The 20,269-nt window shown below is 40.3% G+C and overlaps 1 protein-coding gene across 1 annotated transcript in view; it reads left to right on the top strand.

Moving 5' to 3' along the window:
• Window positions 1-408: 408 nt before the first annotated feature.
• The window catches only part of LOC129701014 (guanine nucleotide-binding protein G(I)/G(S)/G(O) subunit gamma-12-like), a 35,442-nt gene continuing 15,581 nt past the window's right edge, over window positions 409-20,269 (top strand). The window contains exon 1 of the mRNA XM_055641917.1: window positions 409-569. The gene's annotated coding sequence lies outside the window, so the exon portion shown is untranslated. The remainder of the gene's footprint in view (window positions 570-20,269) is intronic.

The following is a 20,269-nucleotide window of genomic DNA, read 5'->3' on the forward strand; positions in this document are numbered from 1 at the left end:
AATGAAAGATATGTCAAAAAGTAACGGCGATAAAGGAAACCTGTTTGTTAGGTGAGAACGGGTAGACAATGAGACTCAACAAGACAACTTTAAAGCTGGTACGGCTTGGGTGGGGTAGGGATGGAGAGAGAGGCAATGCAGAGGTTACTTGAAGTTAGAGAAATCAATGTTCACTCTACTGGGTTGTAAGCTGCGCATGCGAAATAGTTCCTTTCTTCACATTTCATCTGCAGTTCCTTCCCACACATCCAGTCATTCTCTTGGTTCTCCGTAGGGGGGCGCTGATAGGCCGGCGTTCATCGCTTCGAGCCTGTGAGTCCTCCGGAGGAGTTCCCGGCTATCCCGGCAGGCCGCGCGGTTGGGGCGAGAGGTCGGCGGCGCTGGCGCTGACGCTGACGTTGACGCTGACGGTGACGCTGACGCTGACGGTGGACGTCAACTGGTGTTCCTGACAAAACGCACCGAGAGGGAAGGCGGCGGCGGCGGCGATCTTTGGTGGTGACGGTGACGGTGCAGCGAGAGACGGAAGTGGCTGGCGGACAACTTCACATAAAAACATTTCGGCGGAGGTAGGTTTTTATACTTTTCTGCCATCGTTGAAAAGCAGGATTTATGACGAGTTTGAGAGCCGAGTGTCGGGTTGTGACACCGCCTGGAATGACCCACCTCGGGCGGGAGGCGCGGATCCGATCAAATCCCGGGGGTCGATGGCAGCAGAGCTGGGGACGGAACAGACGTCGCTCACTACTTCCTACATAACTTCGTTCCTTTATTTAACTTGAATTTTCAGCTCTAATAAAATTAGAACTGACTTAAATAACATCTGATGAGCTAATTCTCTGCGTAGTTACATATTCAGGATGCAAATCATCGTATTCAATTTTCGCTTGATTGCTGCGATAATACGAGGTGCAATTGCATTAAAACACTGAGAGACACTTCCCAATAATGCTGGTATCACTTCTTACGATAAACTTTCGTTTGTGCTGCGTACTGGACGCACGTGATCTAGTTTGCTATGGATTAATTTGGGGAGTTTAATTCCGGTTTCTTACAAAGTTGTTTGGGCTGAAAACGTGTTTGACAAAGACTACAAATCGATATCTAATTGGTTCTCAAGGTGATCATTTTGAATAAGATATCGTATTACGGGTTTACTTATTTGTTTTTTTTTAATTTGCGGTCGCTTGGTAAATGTTAAACGTGTATTGTATCTTTGATTATTCCTCCTATACCAGTTTAGTTTATTATTGTGACATGTACTGAGGTGCAGTGAAAAGCTTTTGTTCGCATGCTATCTAGTCAAAGAAAAGACTGCACGTTACATGAATACAATCAAGCCATCCATGGTGCTCATTTAGTGCAGGATATAACATTGACGTCTGAGTAAAGATAATTCAAGTAGATGAGAGATCAGGACTGCACCCTAGCTGATGAGAGGACCATTCAGTTGCCTGATAACAGCTAGGAAGAAACTGGCCCTAAATCTAGAGGTATGCATTTTCAAACTTCTGTACGTCTTGCCTGATGGGAGAGAGGAGGAGAGGGAGTGACTGAGGTGAGACTGCTCCTTGATTATGCTGGCGATCTTGCCAAGGCAGTGCAGTGCTTCCTCATCTAAAAAAAAAAAATCCTGAAATAGAATCTCAAATTTCCTGGACTTTGATGGTATTTCCCGAAATTTTCAAAAATGCTTCCTGCGTGCTATTTGTTGTTGTTTTTCTTTGCGGGCACATGTTAACAACACAAAGAAGAACAAGGCAAAACTACACCGTAAGGTATGTACCTACACCGTATCTGCCAGCTACTGTTACTCACTTGTACAATGTTATGCAAGGCATTATGCACTGTGCACATATATGATGTAGCCTAGCCTGCATGGTATGCATATTGCGTGTTCAGTGTAGTGTGTGCCTGGATACAGTGTCACAAATAACTCCATAAACCAATCAATTATTGGTAGACATTTTTAGTCATGCATTAGTAAAAATGGTGGCGGACAATTACACATTTTAATAATAAAATAAGAAACTATAACAAGACATGCTTTGGTTTAAATGCTTTTAAAATTATTAACATTTATTTTTGATAATTCATTTGCAGAAAAACACATTTTTTAAAGTTTTGATCTTTTGCATCATTCCAAAGTTACCTAAGCCTATAGGCAGCTTTTCTTTGTCATTGTTTGGCTTTATATTTTTCTGATAAATAGCATTTTAACTATTATTTCATACATTTCAGAAATGGCTAAGAACTTAATTTTAGCTACATCTTATCTATCATCACTGATAAATGTTTAACCAAATTAAAAAGAGCAGAATAAAAAATATCAAGTTGATATTTTTCCTTCAAGGTCATCTGACATGCAAAGAATATTACTGTAGTGTGAGTCGTGAGGCTAAAACAGTTGATTCACATTGTGAATCATGACAGATGTTTAAATATTTATTACAATTTAGTTAGTTTAAAAAAGAACATTTTAAAAGTCTTAGGATTAGGTGTTGCCAGTGGTTTAGATATAGTGCAGACCTGGTTTCCAACCATGATTTTTTTTTCTCCAAGTAACAGGAAATCCATATTTCCCAGAGGTAATCCACACTTGTAAGTAAATCTCCTCTTCAGAGCACTCAGCAAGATTTCAGCAAATGCAATTTCTAAATTGCCAGATACTACTGCATTTTTTTAAAGTGATAGAGACAACACCCAAATGAAACAGTGGTAGAATTGCTATCCATTTTCTTTCCCTTGATCTCCAGTGCCACCATCTTAATTATTTTTTTGTGGCGGTAAATGGCTAAAGGTATAGGGAAATTCCAGGGAGTGTTAATGCCATCTGCTTTAATCATGTATCATGAAGGGCTTATGTTAGTGCTGCATAATTATAGGATTACTGCATTTGTTGTTTGAGTACTGTTTGAGCAATGCAGGCTTTCAGCTCATTTTACTAATTAGACCACCATTTCTTTGCCCAAAATGTGCAATTCTTTCTTGAGAAAACCCAGTTCATGTAGTGCATCCTTTATTAGATTTAAATGACATTCTGAATTTGTAGACATTTTCTAGGCCTGAACTTGCTGTTTGAAAATAGTTACACAAAAAGGCAGATTTAAGTTGTCGATGGCAATATAAAGAGTGTTCAACTGTTTAAACTATGGACTGGCATGTATCTTCTTGGCACACTTTAATTCCACACCGTCTTTGTCCTTTCTTTCTCTTACCACCTCAACATTTAAATTTAGTCATAGAAAATAAAATTAGACACATTAGTTCCACTTATTCCTTTAATATCTGGACATTTTGAAAGAGGCTGGGAGGGCAGTGTAATGGTAGGACATTCATCATGCCAAGTGATGGTGTAATATTTCTTGTAACAATAATTTTAAAAGTTTTTGTAATTTAAAAAATCCCATATGAGGGGGCATTTTAATTCATTTGTACAAAAAAAATTCCAGGCACCATCCTGATCGAGGATTTTGTGGGAGTTTTCCTTGCAACCTTTTCAAGTAAAGTGGACTGAGTGTCTTTTGTTAATCCTGAGAGGAGGTACTATGCCAAATAATAGTTATCACCATCGGCCAGTCTCCTGTGACAATGGGGTTTCAGCATCTATGAAACAAATTGTTTTTAGTCTTAGCAAAATAACCTTATAATATAATCTGAGCTTTAAACTGTTATTAAACACTTTTTTCATTTTGTTCTGCTGGAACCATGTCTTATTTTTGATATTATTGACAAGAGTATTCCCATATTTTATTAGCTGCCCTTGCGTCTTTCAACCATTCTTCAGTCCAATAAACACATGCTTAAATGGATGCAGCAACCAACTTGTTTTGCTATGTGGTGATGGATGGGTACAATAAAGAGAATATCTGCTATAGGGCGAGGCCAGAGTTCCTGTCAGTTGTGTCTTGTGGTCAAATGGGGACAGGGTGATTATACTTTGTCTGTGTTGTGTGTTGCTGATAGCAGGACTGAGAGACCTGTCAGCAGGTCGGGCTGCATGAATGGAGAAGGAAAAAATTAAGACAATAACACGGATGGATGATTAGGCAGCAGCAATGGTCATTTCTGGTTCAGACAGATGAAGTGAGTTACATAAAGTTGAAAATTCAATATTGAATATGTAAGGCTGCAATGTGTCCAAATGGAAAATGTGATATTGTTTCGTAAGTTTGTGTTGGGCTTTATTTTAACAGTGCAGGAGGCTACAGACAAATTTGTCCAAATGTGGTTGGGTTGGAGAATTATTGTACTTGTAAAGCAAGTATCTTAGGCTTGGCTCTGTGGACTGAATGCATGTGCTCCACCAATTGATTACCCAAAACTGCAAGAATCTGGTTATATCGCTTGAATCATAATAAATCTGCTACTCACTTTTCCAGAAAAACAGCAAAGTTTATCTCTCATCCTGCATCCTTGTGGCCTTGCACTTTTTAATTGTTTGTAACACCATATTCAGCACTCTCATTTTTTGCTTTGCACTACCTGTTGTACATGTGTATGATTGGATTATACTTGTGTACAATGTGATTTGACTGGATAGCATGCAAATAAAGTCTTTCACTGTACCTCAATGCACATGCAATAACATACCAGTAAAAATTGCAAGGTGTGGAGCACTGTGCAGTCGCAGATGTTGGACATCTCAATCGTCCTTGAGATGCAGGACTCGGAACCGCATTAAAGTTAGCATATTATATGCAGGTCATTGTTGGGGATTAGCAGTGGTTGCTGCATATCTTGATGGACCACTGGGAACTAACAGTTTGTCCCCCACTCCCATTGCCCGATAAGGCAGCAAAGTGGCGCAGCTGATAGAGCTGTTGCCTCACCAGTGCCAGAGATCCAGGTTTGATCCTGGCCCTAGATACTGTCTATTTGAAGTTTGCACGTTATTCGTGTGACACTGTGGGATTTGTCTGGGTGCTCTGGTTCCCTCTAACATCCCATGAATGTGTGAAGGGAATGGATAAAAAAGATTAGTGTGAATAGGATTCGATAGTTGGTGTGGGGTGGAGCTTACTTCCACTTTAAATCAATCAACTTTTGTCTAGGTTGGCAGTTCTTTCTGTATGCAGAGATGTCATTGTTTAATTGCAGCAGGCCTGCTAGGTACATGGAGAGAAGGATTTGTGCCAGGGTGGAATGTTGGGGTGTAGGGAGGAGTTTGTACCCGGATCCTGTCAAAACAACTGCATCCTGAGCTGATGTCCTTTTAAAGTACAATTAGGATGGGTAGTGCAAGGGGGCTAGGGTAAATGCATATCTTCAGACTTGAAGCAGGCCCATCAAGTCTATGCTGACGAGCAATCCCCCCGTAAATTAGCAATATCCTACACACAGAACATTTTACAATTTACAGAATCTAACCTACAAACCTGTATGTCTTTGCAGTGTGGGAGGAAATGGAAGCATCCTGAGAAAACCCACAGAAACAGGGAGAATGTACAAAATCCATTCAGACAGCACCCGTAATCAGGATCGAGCTATGGCCTCTGGCGCTGAAAGGCAGCAACTCCACCACACGCCACTGTGCCTCCCTCAGGCAAAATGCTGAGATAATAGTCTGTGGCAATAAGCAGGACAACATTTTATGTTAAAATGTCAAAGGACCTTTTAAACTAAATTATTTGAATGCTTGTTATCGATTAATCTTACCTTGATGTACTGAGGGAGGCAAAAGAGAATGTGGGGGCTTTGATGAGGATCTTTGTTTCAGGTCTAGCCACAGGTGAGGTCCCAAAGGACTGGAGAGCAGCCAATGTTATTCCTTTGTTTAGGAAAGGAAGTGGAGAGAATCCAGGAAACTAGTCTGGAGAGCCTCATGTCAATGGTAGGGAAACTATTGGAGAGAATTATTTGTGATCGGATTTGCTCCCTTTTGAAAGATAATGGGCTAATTAGGGACCGTCAGCATGTCTTTGTAGATGGCAGGCTGTATCTCACTAACTTGATTGAGCTTTTGAGGAGGTGACAAAGGAGATTGATGAATGTAAAGCAGTGGATGTTGTGTACGTGGAATTTAGAAAGGCTTTTGATAAGGTCTGTCATGGTAGGCTGAAGATTAAGATGTACCGGGTTCACAATGACTTGGTCATATGTATTTAGAACTGGTTTAGTCATAGAAGACAGTTGTGGTGGAAGATAGATATTCTGGCTGGAGGTCTGTGACCAGTTGCATTCCGCCAGGATCTGTGCTGGGACCTCTGCTGTTTGTGATGTGTATAAATGACTTGGACGTACATGTAGATGGGTTTGTAAGTAAGTTTGCTGGCAACATAAAATTTGGAGGATTTGCAAATGGTGAGGAAGGCTGTTGGAATATACAGCAGTATATTGGTCAGCTGCAGAAATGGACAGAGAAATGGCTGATGGAGTTTAACCCGAGTAAGTCAAGGTGTTGCACTTTGGGAGGTTGAATGTAAGGAGAGAGTATATAGTTAATGGCAAGTCCCTTAACAGCATTGATATGCAAAGAGATCTTGGTTCAAGTTTATAGCTCACTAAAAGTGGCAACACATGTAAATAGGGTGATAAAGAAGGCATATGGTATGCTTGCCTGCATTGCTAGGGGCATTGAGTACAAGAGTCAGGAAGTCATGATACAGCTCTATAGGACTTTGATTAGGCTGCATTTGAATTATTATGTGCAGTTCTGGTCGTCCCATTACAGGAAAGATGTGAAAGCTTTGGAAAGGGAGAAGAGGAGGTTTACCAGCATGCTGCCTGGATTAGAGTGCTTTAGCTACATGGGAAAATTGGATTGATTTCATTTGTATTCTCTGGAACATCAGAGGTTGAGGGGAGACTTGGTAGCAGTACTGCATTTCCCGGCAATGAAGACGCTATTTTTTTTACCCCAAAATAAGGCACGAAAATTTACCTGCGTCTTGGAGGCTGAAGGTTAGGTTGTTAGCCAAGAAAGATGTACTTGGCTATCCCACAGTACAGCAACATCAAGAACGATGTTTGCAGGCAGCTGATGGGAAGCGGCTGTGAAGTGGGAAGCGGCGGTAAAAGGACAAGTGAGAATAGCAGAGAGAATAAGAATGCTGCTGCCTTCTCTACGGACGCGCACAAAAGCAGTTGGTATTAGTTTTGAAATTCTCGTTATCCCTATTTTTGACCTGGCTTGGAGACCGGACAGCTCAAGAGCAAAGATCATAGAGCGGAGCGGGTCTGCGGGCGATGGATAACAGGACAGCGGCGGTGGAGCTTACTCCTGTGTCAGCGTGAGTAACCTCAATTGGTCCTTTGAACTGGTATTGTTATTCAATATCACAACTGATTCAACTTGTCCCTGTGTGCTCCTGTTTTCCCACCATCTCTCCACCTGCCGTCAACCTCCACTCCCCCACCCATTCAGTAATTCAGAATGGATGAGATCTGGAAGCCTTTGGCAAATTGAATTGTTACTTTCTTTATTTTTATTTTTTTGAACGTGAGAAATGCTATGTCCTGCCAACCTTTCAAAATTTAGCAACTCAAAATGGGGGTGTGTCTTCATTGCCGGGAAATACGGTATATAAATTATGGTGGGTATGGATAGAGTAGACAGTCGGAGCCTTTTTTCCAGGGTGGAAATGGGCATAGTTATGTTCGGTGGGGGGAAATTTAATGGAGGTGTGTGGGGCGTTTTTTTACAAAAGGTGATGGGGTCCTGGAATGCTTTGCCTGAGATGGTGGTGCAGGCATATACAATATTGGTGTGTAAGTGTCTTCTGGATAGGCACATCGGTATGCGGGGGATGGTAAGGCATGGATTTTGTGCAGGCAGATAATTGTTGTTCTTGGCATCATGTTTGGCACAGACATTGTGGACTGAAGGGCTTGTTACTGTGCTGTACTGTTCCGTGTTGAAATTCTTTTAACTGCAACTCTCAAATCTGTTCCTCTTCTATCGCTTCCCTCTGAGCCACTCTAAACTCTTGTACATTCTTTAGCAATTGAGGCAATCAAGCAACTCACTACCTGCCATGCTTTGTCCTGCCCCTCCTCTCTTCCAGCTTTCCTTCCCCCACCCCTCCCCCATGATCAATCAATGAAGAGTCCGTCTGGCTCAAAGTCAGCTGTTCAAGCTCTACGGGGATTTGCCTTGGCCTGCTGGGTTACTCCAGTATTTTGCCTAAATTACACATATGAACCATGTTTATATTTGATCTGTGTGCAAGAACTTCAGACTTCAGATCGAAGAGAATGGCCATGCTAGAAAGTGTGTTTTTTACATTAAGTGTAAGGGGAAAAAAATAACATTAAACTAAAAAACACAACAGGTTTGTACTTCTACGAATGACCTAAATGTTGGCAATAATGTGAGAATGAGGTAATGTTTTAGTCTGTTCTCATTATTTGGTGCCTAGATTGATTTTCTTTTCTCCTACTTGTGATATGCAACAGTAATACAGAATGGCTTCATTATGCAGTAATGTTTGAATATGAAGTGTTCATTATTAATCCTCAAAGCTCTAAACTAAATTTGACAGTAAACCTCAGTTGCTTGATTCAGCACAGGGTGAAGGATGAGATTTCTCAATCTCCACGACAACCTTCCTTATCCTCTCCTAAAATTAGTTGTCTCTTTCCAACTTCTTGCCTCTGCTATCATATCCTCTTGTGTAAATTCATGGTTATTCCCCAATCTTCTTGTCTCAATTGTTAATCCTCAAAATGTAGTCTCTTACCAATCTACCAGTAATGACTGCCAGCATTTCTCAGGAACCTACGTCAAGATCCAAATAATCCATCTAAATCTGTATTTTTTGGTTGTCTGTTTGGTTTGTGTGGCTTTAAAAGCCAAGCTCATAACTTGGTTTTACTGATCTGATAGCAGAAATAATTTGGTCTTTGAAATTAGTAAAACGGTTTTGCTGCATGTGCATTTGTCATCCAGCTGATTCTTCTTGACACATGTTCGGAAGCAATATTCTACTTGTTCATTTGCATGGGATTGTTGAATTTTATTTGAAGCTGCAATGTTTTTCGTTACTAGGTTAAACGATGTTCTCATTATCCCATATATCCTTTACTGTTGAGAGTTTTAGATTACGTGCATTTAGTAGTTAGTGCAAGTATTGTGGGTGTAATAATTGTCATGGTTAGATGCAATCAATACGCTTAAATCCTGTTTACAATTTATTGCAGTTGATAACATGGAGAATAATCAAACTTCAAATTCAGAAATTTTAGGATTTGTTGACAGTGATATTTTGTGATTGAATTGGCATTAAACAATTTGCTACAACTGAAATTTATAATTGTATATAGATTGTATCTGCATTATTCTGAAAATATAACTCTTATTCCCAAAAGTTAAAAAAATAAATTGGCTGGTATTCTGGATCAGTTCCTTCCAGTGAATGATTGCGTAATAACTATAGTAGGATTGTTAATCCTGATTTTATTTATTCACCTAAATCTGGTGATGGATAAAACAAAGTTCCCACTTTGGGTTAGGAATCATGCTTCCTTGCTGAAACCCAAATGAAACTCCAGTCCCATACTACATCAGTGAATCAATTATGAGGACAGTAAATGGAGTGTCAGCCATGCTCACATCCTCAGAATAAATAAAAGCTTTGATGCTGGTTGTGTATACTTAAAACATTTGGATATTTTTTCTCCGTTCTCAGTATTACCCTCTTCTCGTATGCAAAACCGTATTCATCAACAGTTAACAATATTTGTTATAATTCTTCAAATTCCACTCCCTGTAATGAAGGTCAATATTTTAAAAAGTTGGGAAAATACTGGAAATGCTGGAATTCTGAAACATAAACAGAAAATGTTGATGAAAATAGACAGAATGATGGAGTAACAGCGGGACATGCAGCATCCCTGGAGAGAAGGAATGGGTGACATTTCTGAATGCGCGGAAGGGTCTTAACCCAAAACGCTACCCATTATTCTCTCCAGAAATGCTGCCTGTCCTGCTGCGTTACTCCAGCATTTTGTCTATCTTCGTTTTAAACCAGCATCTGCAGTTCCTTCCTACACAATTGCTGATGAAAGGTCTTTAACCCGACATGTTAACTCAGTTTCTCTTTCCATAGTTGTTGCCTGACCTGTTTCCATCATTTTCTGTTATTTTGCTCTAAATAGGTTCTTTGATTAATACCTGTGGTGTGTGTATGGAATGAGCTACCAGAGGAGAGTTGAGGCAGGTATTATAACACCATTTAAAAAGCATTTAGACAGGTACATGGATAGGAAAGGTTAAGAGGGGTATGGGCCAAATGAAGAGAATATCCCTATATCTATTTTAGATCAAAATAAATGTATTGCTACTTCCTCTGGTTGCCATAAATTTCCCTATTTAATGGCATTAAATTCAGCATTGTACGCACAATCTTCTAGTCTTTAATTGGAGTAAACCATGCAAGTTGAGAAAAGCCAAGGACTATAAACAGATATTTGGAGATCATCTAATTACTCAATTTCCTTGTGACTGAATACTAATCTATGTCATTAGACTATTTGTGATTTAAATTTTACTCGGCGACATAGAATCGTATAGCATGGAAACATGGATGAGATTGTACAAGGGAAGATTAGTAAGTGCAGATGACGCTAAAATATGTGGTATTGTGGATAGCAAAAATGATTATCAGATATTGCAGCAGGATTTTGATTGGTTGGGCAGGTGGACGAGGAAATGGTTGATGGAGTTTAATACAGAGAAGTGCAAGGTGTTGCATTTTGGTAAGTCTAACGAGGGCAAGACCTACACAGTGAATTACAAGACTCTGGAGAGTGTTGTGGAGCAGAGGGATCTAGGAATGCAGGTAGATGGGATGGTCAAGCCAACTTTTGGCACATTGGTCTTCATCAGTCCGAGTATTGAACTTGGAAGGTCATCTTACAGTTGTACAATACATTGGTGAGGCCACGTTTGGAGTATAGTGTTCTGTTATGGTCACCCTATTATAGGAAAGCTGTTAAGCTGGAAAGGGTGCAGAGAAGATTTACGAGGATGTTGCCATCACTCAAGGGCCTGAGTTAGAGAGAGGTTGAGTGGGCTAGATGCAGGAGAATGTGAGATGGTCTTATAAAGCTGTATAAGATCATGAGAGGAGGAGATAAGGGAAATGCACAGTCCTTTACATAGGATGGGGAATCAAGAACCAGAATACATAAGTTTAAGATGTGGGGGAGGGGGGGATTTAATAGCAACCCAAAGGGCAACCTTTTTATGCAAAGGGTATAGAAGGAGGTAGTTGATATCACTTCATTTAAAAAACATTTGGATAGGTACGTATAGGATAGGTTTAGAGGAATAATGGCCAGTTGTAGGCAGATGGCGTTGGTGTAGATGGTCGGCGTGGACAAGATGGGCTGAAAGTTCTGTGTCTACGCTGTATGACTGCTTCAATTTGACCTTTTCTACAAACTTCACTGTAAAGGCTTTGGTTTTTTTTTCATAACTAAATAGAGCACATTGAAAAAGGTTATGGATTGACATTTACACATTGATTGTTAGTAATTGCCAAACACTATCTCTGTGACAGGAAATTATTTTTTTATGTCTGAAGTCTCGCAATTTTAGAAAACGTGCTGCTTTTTTCAGGGCTTGATATTTCACAATCTCCACTCCAATTTTCTCAATACCCTACTTCATGTTCTCATGTTCCACTCAGCCCTTTTCCAAACCTCCTAACAATGTAAAAGTTTTTTTTCTGAAATTGTACAATTCACTGGCCACTAGATGATGCTGATTAACTGGATAATTCTCCTACAAAGTGCAGTGCTGATTGTAGATTTCATTCCTACCATGTAAATTGAGTAACATTTTGTATCTGAATACTTGAATAACAGAAAACACTGGTGTTATGTTTGAATGAATGTTGTCATAATATACAAACTAGTTCAAAGCTGCACCATCAAAGTACTTTTTCTTGATCTTTCTTCAGTTACACCTCTTTTCTCAAAAAATATTGAAAACGTTGATCTTTAATATGATGCCAGTTTGTTTTTAAATCTCTACTCTAACTTTTTCGGTTTCTAGACTGGGTGGAGAATCTTCCAGATGTTGACCATGATGTTTCTGAATTAAAATCAACCCTAGTTTCTGTTTACATTTTTAGATACATAATAAAGACACATTTTTGATATTGTTTGACATCCTGTAATATTCAACAGTTATCAGTCTGATGAAGGGTCTTGACCCAAAACGTCACTCATTCCGTCTCTCCAGAGATGCTGTCCTGCTGAGTTACTCCAGCATTTTGGGTCTATCTTCGATTTAAACCACCACCTGCAGTTCCTTCCTACTCATCCCCTTAAGTGATACATTGAACATATTTAAAATACAGATCCTTATAGCAACATCCTAGAGAAGTTCCTTGGGATCTGTTAGGAAATTGACAAGATTAACAAATTCTAGTGTCAGAGTTCTGGGGTAACTCAGCAGGTCAGGCAGCACCTCTGGAGGACATGGCTGGGCAACATTTTGGGTTGGGGTTCTCGTTCAGACCTACTGTAGTAGGGGGGTGGTTGGAGGGGAGAAAGCTGGAAATGAATTGCAGGGAAGGATAAAACCAGATAAGTTAAAGGTGACGGGCAGATGGATGCACAAAGGCTAGAAACTAAAATAAGTCAAAACAGTGGCAAAAGGTGACGAAGATGCAGAAAGGGTGTCAGATAAGGAGAGAAGAGTGAAATGTAAACCGAGAGGGAATGATGTAGGTGGAAGGGATGGGAGGAGGGGTGGAAAACCAGGGGGTGGGATATTGGGATGCACACTGGAGTGCAGGGCACTAGAAAGGAGAAGGGGGAGGTGTTACCAGAATGGTGTGTTGTCTCCCTGGTACCAGGTTCCCTGAAAGTAGTGTCACAAGTAGATAGGGTGGTGAGGAACCCCATTGGCATGTTGGTTGACTTTAGTCAGTTAATTAAGTAAATAAGTTGGGACATTCATATTACAATGTGCAATATTTAGAGGCATCATTTAGAGCAGTGGTTCTTAACCTTTTTGGCCCCACGAACCCATCAGACATTCTTGGTCAGTACCGTGACCCCTGAAACAAAAATTGAAAAAAAAACAGCCTGATTTATTAAAACATGTCTACCAATACTCAGTCAATGGGATGGCTGAAATTGCTTCGCAGCCATCAACATGAGGAGGAATGCTTGATAGGCAGCACCTCATGTCAGCGCCGATCACAAGCCTATTGCAATTACGTGCCTTCGTTTTCAGAGTTACCCTGGTTGAAAATACAGAGTCACAGCGATAGGTTGAGGAGGACTGGACCAATTGGGTCAGGGCCCTCTCTGAAAGGACAGGACAGTCTTTCACTTTCAGCCAAAATGTGGCGAGCTCGCCATGAAGTCACTTTTGAGCTGCGCATCTTCACGAATTCGGTAACATTCAACCTTTGCAGCCACGTCAGTATTGCTGATGGCACCGTCTTCAACGGAAAAGGGTCAGACGATCCACTCAGCACGAGAGCGGTCGTCCAGTCCGGGGAAGTAACGTTTGATGGCTTCACTAATTGCCTGAAGGTGGGTTGAGATCTCCTCGTGGAAGTGGCATTCAGCATCTGGCGTAGCATCCAGGAGAGTCGTCGTCTCACCGTCCTGGACTCTTCTCTAGTAAAGGTGAATCTTTTTCCTGAACGCTGTCACTTTGTTTCGAGCCGTGTGTAGCATTGGAAGGTTTCCTTGCAGTGACAAGGTCAAGGAATTCACCTCGGCGAAGAAGTCAGCCAAGTAAGCAAACTTCATCACGAATAGTTCATCCTGCATCTTTTCATGAAGCTGATTCTCCTTCTCGGTACACCCCCTCTCCAAGAACATCGCTATTTCCTATCAAAGTTGAATCGCACGATTGAGAACTTTACCACGCGAAAGCCAGTGCACCTCTGTGTGGAATATCGGAACAGTGAAATCGGCGCCCATTTCTTCATACATCGCTTTGAAGATTCTTGTGTTTGTTGCGCTCCTTCCAATGGGGTTCACAATCTTCACCACATCTGAAAGCACTTCTTGAAGACCAGGAGTCTTTATCGCTAAAGCATGGCGATGTATCATGCAATGGGTGAAGGAGACATGGAGTGACATCCTTCATGAAGGCTTTGCAGCTGGATCTGCATCTGACCATGGAAGGTGCCCCGTCGTACACACCCTGACAAGTCGTTTCCAGCCAAGCTCATGTTTGATGAGGAAGGCTTCTAGCATTCTGAATACATCTCCTCGAGTGGTAGTGGGACAATGGCTCTGAGAAAAGGTACTCCTCCTTCATGGCTTCTCCGTCGAGGTAACTAATGTAGACTTGCAGTTGGGAACATGAAGCAACATCTGTTGACTCGTCCAGTTGCAGTGAATACACTGGACTGCTCTTCACCACGCTCACTACTTGTAGCGAATATCATTACTCGTATCTGAGATTCGACTTTTGACCGTCATTCGAAAGGGAAATCTGCCTGAACTTGTTTGACTGCTGTTCCCCCACCACCAACATCGCTGCTTCGAGAAGGCATGGCTTGATAAGCTTTTCACCGATGGTGTGAGGTTTCTTAGTCTGTGTGATTCGATAAGCAATCCGGTATGAAGCCTCCAGCGCTGTTTCATTTTGACGATGCAATGACCCGTCGAATCGATGCGGGAACCTTTGAGTGCGGCTTCTTTTCGTTTGAAATAGTCCACGTCCTTCCCCGCCAGGTCGCTGTGACAAAACTCCAAATGGATCTTCAGTTTGCTGGGCTTCATGCTCTCGTGGCTCAAAACATTGGCACAGATAACACATTGTGGCTTGACCATGGATTTTTGAACAATGCTTGTGAAGCCGAACTTGAGAAAGGCTTCACTATGCGTGGCAGACATAGTACGCAACACACACAGTTTGTGTGCCTATACGTAATCACATATGTGAACAAAATACTGTGTGTGGTATGTATCTTTGTTAGGTTCTTACAAATGGGCTCAACAAATTGATGTTATGTATGGCCCTCGGAAAACCCCCAAATGACTCCCTGGGGGTCACGACCCCCAGGTTAAGAACCACTGATTTAGAGTATTGCGTTCAGGTTTTTGTTACCCTGCCAGAGAGTGGATGTTATTAAGTTGGAAGGAGCGCAAAGAAGATACATGATGATGTTACCAGAACTCGACAGCCTGTGCTACAGGGAGAGGTTGGGGCAGGCTCGGACTTTATTCAGTGAAGCACAGGAGGGTGAGGAGTGATATGATTGAGGTTTTATAAATCATGAGGGGAATAGTCTTTTACTCAGTAGGTTCCATGTAAATCTTTTGCCCCCTCACTTTAAACCTATAACCTCTGGTTCTTGATTCCCCTATTTTGGGTAAAAGACTATACATTAACCCCATCTTGTCCTCTCATAATCTTACATAGAAATATAGAAAATAGGTGCAGGAGTAGGCCATTCGGCCCTTCAAGACTGCACCGCCATTCGATATGATCATGGCTGATCATCCATCTCAGTATCTCATCCCTGCCTTCTCTCCATACGCCCTGATCCCTTTAGCCACAAGGGCCACATCTAACTCCCTCTTAAATATAGCCAATGAACTGGCCTCGACTACCGTCTGTGGCAGAGAATTCCACAGATTCACCACTCTCTGTGTAAAAAATGATTTTCTCATTTCGGTACACATATCTATACCCCTAAATTGACAAACCCATGCTGATTATCCCTATTTAGCCCATTGTCTTCCAAATGAGAGTAAATCCTATCCTGAAGTATCTTCTCCAATAACTTCCCTACGACTGACTATGATTTCCTGGATTATTTCTTCTTCCCCTCTTGACGAGAAACAATGGGCTGCTCGCCAGTCTTCCGGGACCTTGCCTGTGGCTAGAGAGGATGTACAGATCTTTGTCAATACCCCTGCAATCTTCCCTCTTGCCTTTCTCATTGGCCAGGAATAGATCCCATCAGGCTTTGTGGATTTATCCACCTTAATGTTTGAGACCCAACGCCATTACATACTTTATCTCAAACTGCTTTACACATTGGTATACTCCACATTGACCTCACTGTCCTTTATGTCATTCTCATTGGTGAATATATGTGCAAAGTTCTCAATTTCTACCTCTCCTTCCTTTCAATGAGATTCCCCAACCTCCTTTTAAACTCCAGCAAGTACAGACCTTGACCCATCAAACGCTCCTCCCTCTGCAGGTCATTCTCATAAACCTCCTCTGGGTCTTCTCCAAAGCCAGCACTTCCGTCCCCAGATATGGGGTCCTAAGATGCCCGCAATATTCCAAATGTGGTCTGGCCAGCTCCTTCTAGAGCCTCAGCATTACATCCTTGTTATTAAATTATAGTTGTCTCAAAATGATTGCTTGCATTGTATTTGCGTTTCTTGCAACCGACTTTTTTTATTTTTTATTTTTTTAATTTTTATTTATTAGAAGCAAATGTAGAAAAATAGAACCAACGGCATATAAAATTATACACTTATTGTACAACTTCAATTTTAACTTTTTAGCTTTCAATTAGAAGAAAAGAAAGGAGAAAAAGTGAGTTGTGCAAAGATAGAACCCCTAGACTACCAGTGTAGCCAAAGAATGAAGGAATGAAAGAAGAGAGGAGTAGGAAAAAAAATAAAAGGACAAAAAGAAAAAGAGAGAAAGTGGTGATATACCTGCCTCTCATCCCTCCCCACCTCACCAAACCCGTAATTAGATTTAAATCCAAAGTTGTGTTGCGCCATACTACCTTGTAATAAATCAATGAATGGTGTCCATGTTTTGGAAAAATGATCTGGTTTTTCTGCCAAGACAAGTCCAATATTTTCAAGATGTAGTGTCTCGGACATGTTTATAATCCACATCTTGAGTAGGGACTGATATAGGTTTTTTTGCCGTTATCAGGCCATAATTAAGGAAACGTCTTTGAAATAGTGATAGCTCAGAACAGGCTTCTGAAGTACCTAGAGTGATCAGTTCCGTGTTGGGATCCAATTTTATTTTTAGTGTTTTTGAAAAAATTTCAAAAATTCCTCTCCAGAAATTATGTAACTTTATACAAGAGGCAAAGGAATGGGTTATAGTTGCTTCCTGAAGAAGACATTTATCGTAAATAGGAGATACATTTGGAAAGATCTTATTCAGTTTAGACTTTGAATAATAGTCTGCAGTATTTTAAATTGAATGAACAAATGTCTAACATTAAGCGAACAGTTGTGTGTGTGTGTGTGTGTGTATGTATATATATAGACGGTTTTCCTCCCATCTGTCTTTTAAAATTTTTAGGCCAAGCTCATCTTCCCAAGCTCTTCTAATTACTTCTGACGATGGGGTTTCTATATTTAAAAGGGTGTTATACAGATATGATATTAACTTGTTTGAATCCGAGTTTCTATTCATACATTCGTCTGGTGTGTCTGGCAACATAGATTGATAGTCTTGGTTATATGATTTCAGATAGTCTCATATTTGAAGATATCTAAAATATTGACTACCTTTCAGATGATATTTCGACTGTAATTCTTGAAATGAGAGAGTTCCCATCTCATAAAGATCTCCGAGTTTTTAAATTCCTAATCTTTTCCAATGTGTGAACGTTTTGTCTAAAATAGACGGCTTGAACGAATGGGTTATTGGCAATTGGTGAGAGAAGAGATATATTTCTCAGTTTAAGGGACGTGTCCAGATTCGTAGGGTACTGTGGATAATCGGATTTTTCTCGTAGTGTTTTCTTCAAATTTATTGGAGAGAAGAATCGCGCCTATATTAAAAGGCGAGCAATCCTCTCTCTCCATTATTAACCATTTTACCTGTTGGCTCGATCTCTCTTCTATACTCTGACTCATCCCCAACAGTGATACGTCCCACAACAGTGGTGTCGTCAGCGAACTTGATGATGGAGTTCGCACTATGACTGACTACGCAGTCATGAGTATAGAGTGAGTACAGCAGGGGGCTGAGCTACAGCAGGGGGCTGAAACAATCCAAGAGCTGTTCAAGGCCAACACTTGACATGCCTGATTCACTCTCACACTCGCACTGTCACTGTCACACTCGCACTCACTCTCTCACACTCACTCTCTCACACTCACTCTCTCTCACACTCACTCTCTCTCACACTCTCACTCACTCAGTTCTTGTGGGTTCCTCCCTTTACTGAACCCCACTGACTGCCAGTGTGCAGAGTGGGGGTCACAGCCATAGTGGGACTGGGGCAGTTCCAGGCTGGGGGACAGTCCTGCAAGGCATCTTCCAGTCGCTTTTAATAGGAAATTTAATGAGACTGCAGCAGAGATCCCAGGTTTTACGGGCTCGTGAACCTGCCTAATTAAAGGGTCAGGACAGATCCCCTGGGTTCCCCTGTTTACTGAACCCCACTGACTGCCATAGTGGGGAGAGTGGGGATAACGGCTATAGTGGGACTGGGGCAGTGCCAGGCTGGGTGACAGACCTGTGAGAGACCTGCCTTATTTCTGATGTAAATGTCGCATCCTGACCAAGAATCGAATGCTCTTGATATTTACTCGATGAGTATTCATTTTAAGCTACAATGAGCCTATATTTATTTTATTTTTTTTTAAATATTTTTATTAGAAGTAGACATATTATAAAGTATAGTTACATATTATAGTAAGAAGACTTTTCATATACATTATTAAAATTTTCAATTATCAATTACTTCTGCTTTAGTGTTTTTATTTTTTTTATAGAAAAAGAGAGGGTAGAAAGTTACAAATAAAATAAAATTAAAAACAACAGAAAAACAAAGGAGGTGGAATGGATTACCTGTAATACGTCAATGGAGATAGGTTTGTAGATTACAGTATAGCTTTTCATCTGATCCTGAGTTCAAGTTTCAGTTGGATCCTCGTGCTGTGCCAATCTATTCCTTCAGATAGTTAATGAATGGAGCCCAGATTTTATCGAAAAGGTCTTGCTTGTCCATTAAGACAAGTCTAATTCTTTCTAAGTATAGGGTCTCCGACATTTCCGTAATCCACATTTTAATTGTGGGGGTTGTAGGGCCTTTCCAAAATTTTAATATTAATTTTTTCCCGATTATTATACTGTAGTCGAGGAAATTTCTTTGGTTTGTTGTGAGTGTTAAACTTTGTTCTGATATTCCAAGTATTATTAATTTTGTGTCTGGGTCCAGTTTTGTATTAATAACTTCTGAAGTTATTTCATAAATATCAGTCCAGAAATGTTTAAGTTTTATACAGTTTGCAAACGTATGTGTTAAATTAGCCTCTAGATGTAGACATTTATCACAAATAGGAGAGATTGTGGGAAGATTCTATTTAGTTTTATTTTAGAGTAGTGTAGTCTATGTAAGACCTTGAATTGTATTAAAGTATGTCTGGCATTTAATGAACATTGATGTATTTGTTGTAAACTTTCGTCCCACATATCTTTCGTTATAGGGTGACCTATTTCATTTTCCCATTTGTATCTATATGGTTCGGGCGGTGGTTCCTCGTTGTTTAGTAGGGTGTTATAAATATAAGCTATTAGTTTTTCAGTATTAGGATGCTTGTTCAAACATTCACCAAGAATTTCTGATTCCCTACTCCTGTAGACTTGTGTATTAGATTTAACATAATCTCTAATTTGTAGATACCTGAAGAAATTATTTGAGTGCAGTCCATAATTATGTTGTAACTCTTGAAATGAAAGAAAAGTGCCTTTCCCATAAAGATGTCCTATATTTTTGATTCCATAATTTTTCCATTGCGTGAAACCTTTGTCCATAAAGGATGATTTGAATAAAGGATTATTTACAATGGGAAGGCATAGTGGTATATTATTCAATTTTAAATCTTTTTTTGTTTGTTTCCAAATTCGTATTCCACTATGTATTATGGGATTTTCTTGATAGGTTTTTTTGTGCAGTTTTGTGGGGGCAAATATGATCGGTCCAATTTCAAAAGGTAGACAGTCTTCCTTTTCCCTCATTAACCAATCTGGTTGTTGATCCATTTCTTCCAGCCAGAAATTCATGTTTTCAATATGGACTGCCCAAAAATAAAATAACAAATTTGGCAAAGTCAAACCTCCATTTATCTTTGACTTACATAAATGTTTTTTACTTATTCTATGATTCTTATGATCCCAGACAAAACTTGTAACAATGGAGTCGACTTTTTTGAAAAAAGTTTTCGGGATATATATCGGAATTAATTGAAATAGGTACAGCAGTTGCGGTAAAAAAAATCATTTTTATAGCATTAATTCTCCCAAGCATAGAAATGGGGAGTGTTTTCCAGTATTGAATATTCTTATGTAGTTTATTCAGTAAGGGTGGGAAATTTAGTTTAAATAAAGAGATATATGTCTTAG

Source organism: Leucoraja erinacea, chromosome 10 (genome assembly GCF_028641065.1).
Source record: "Leucoraja erinacea ecotype New England chromosome 10, Leri_hhj_1, whole genome shotgun sequence".
Lineage (NCBI taxonomy): Eukaryota > Metazoa > Chordata > Chondrichthyes > Rajiformes > Rajidae > Leucoraja > Leucoraja erinaceus.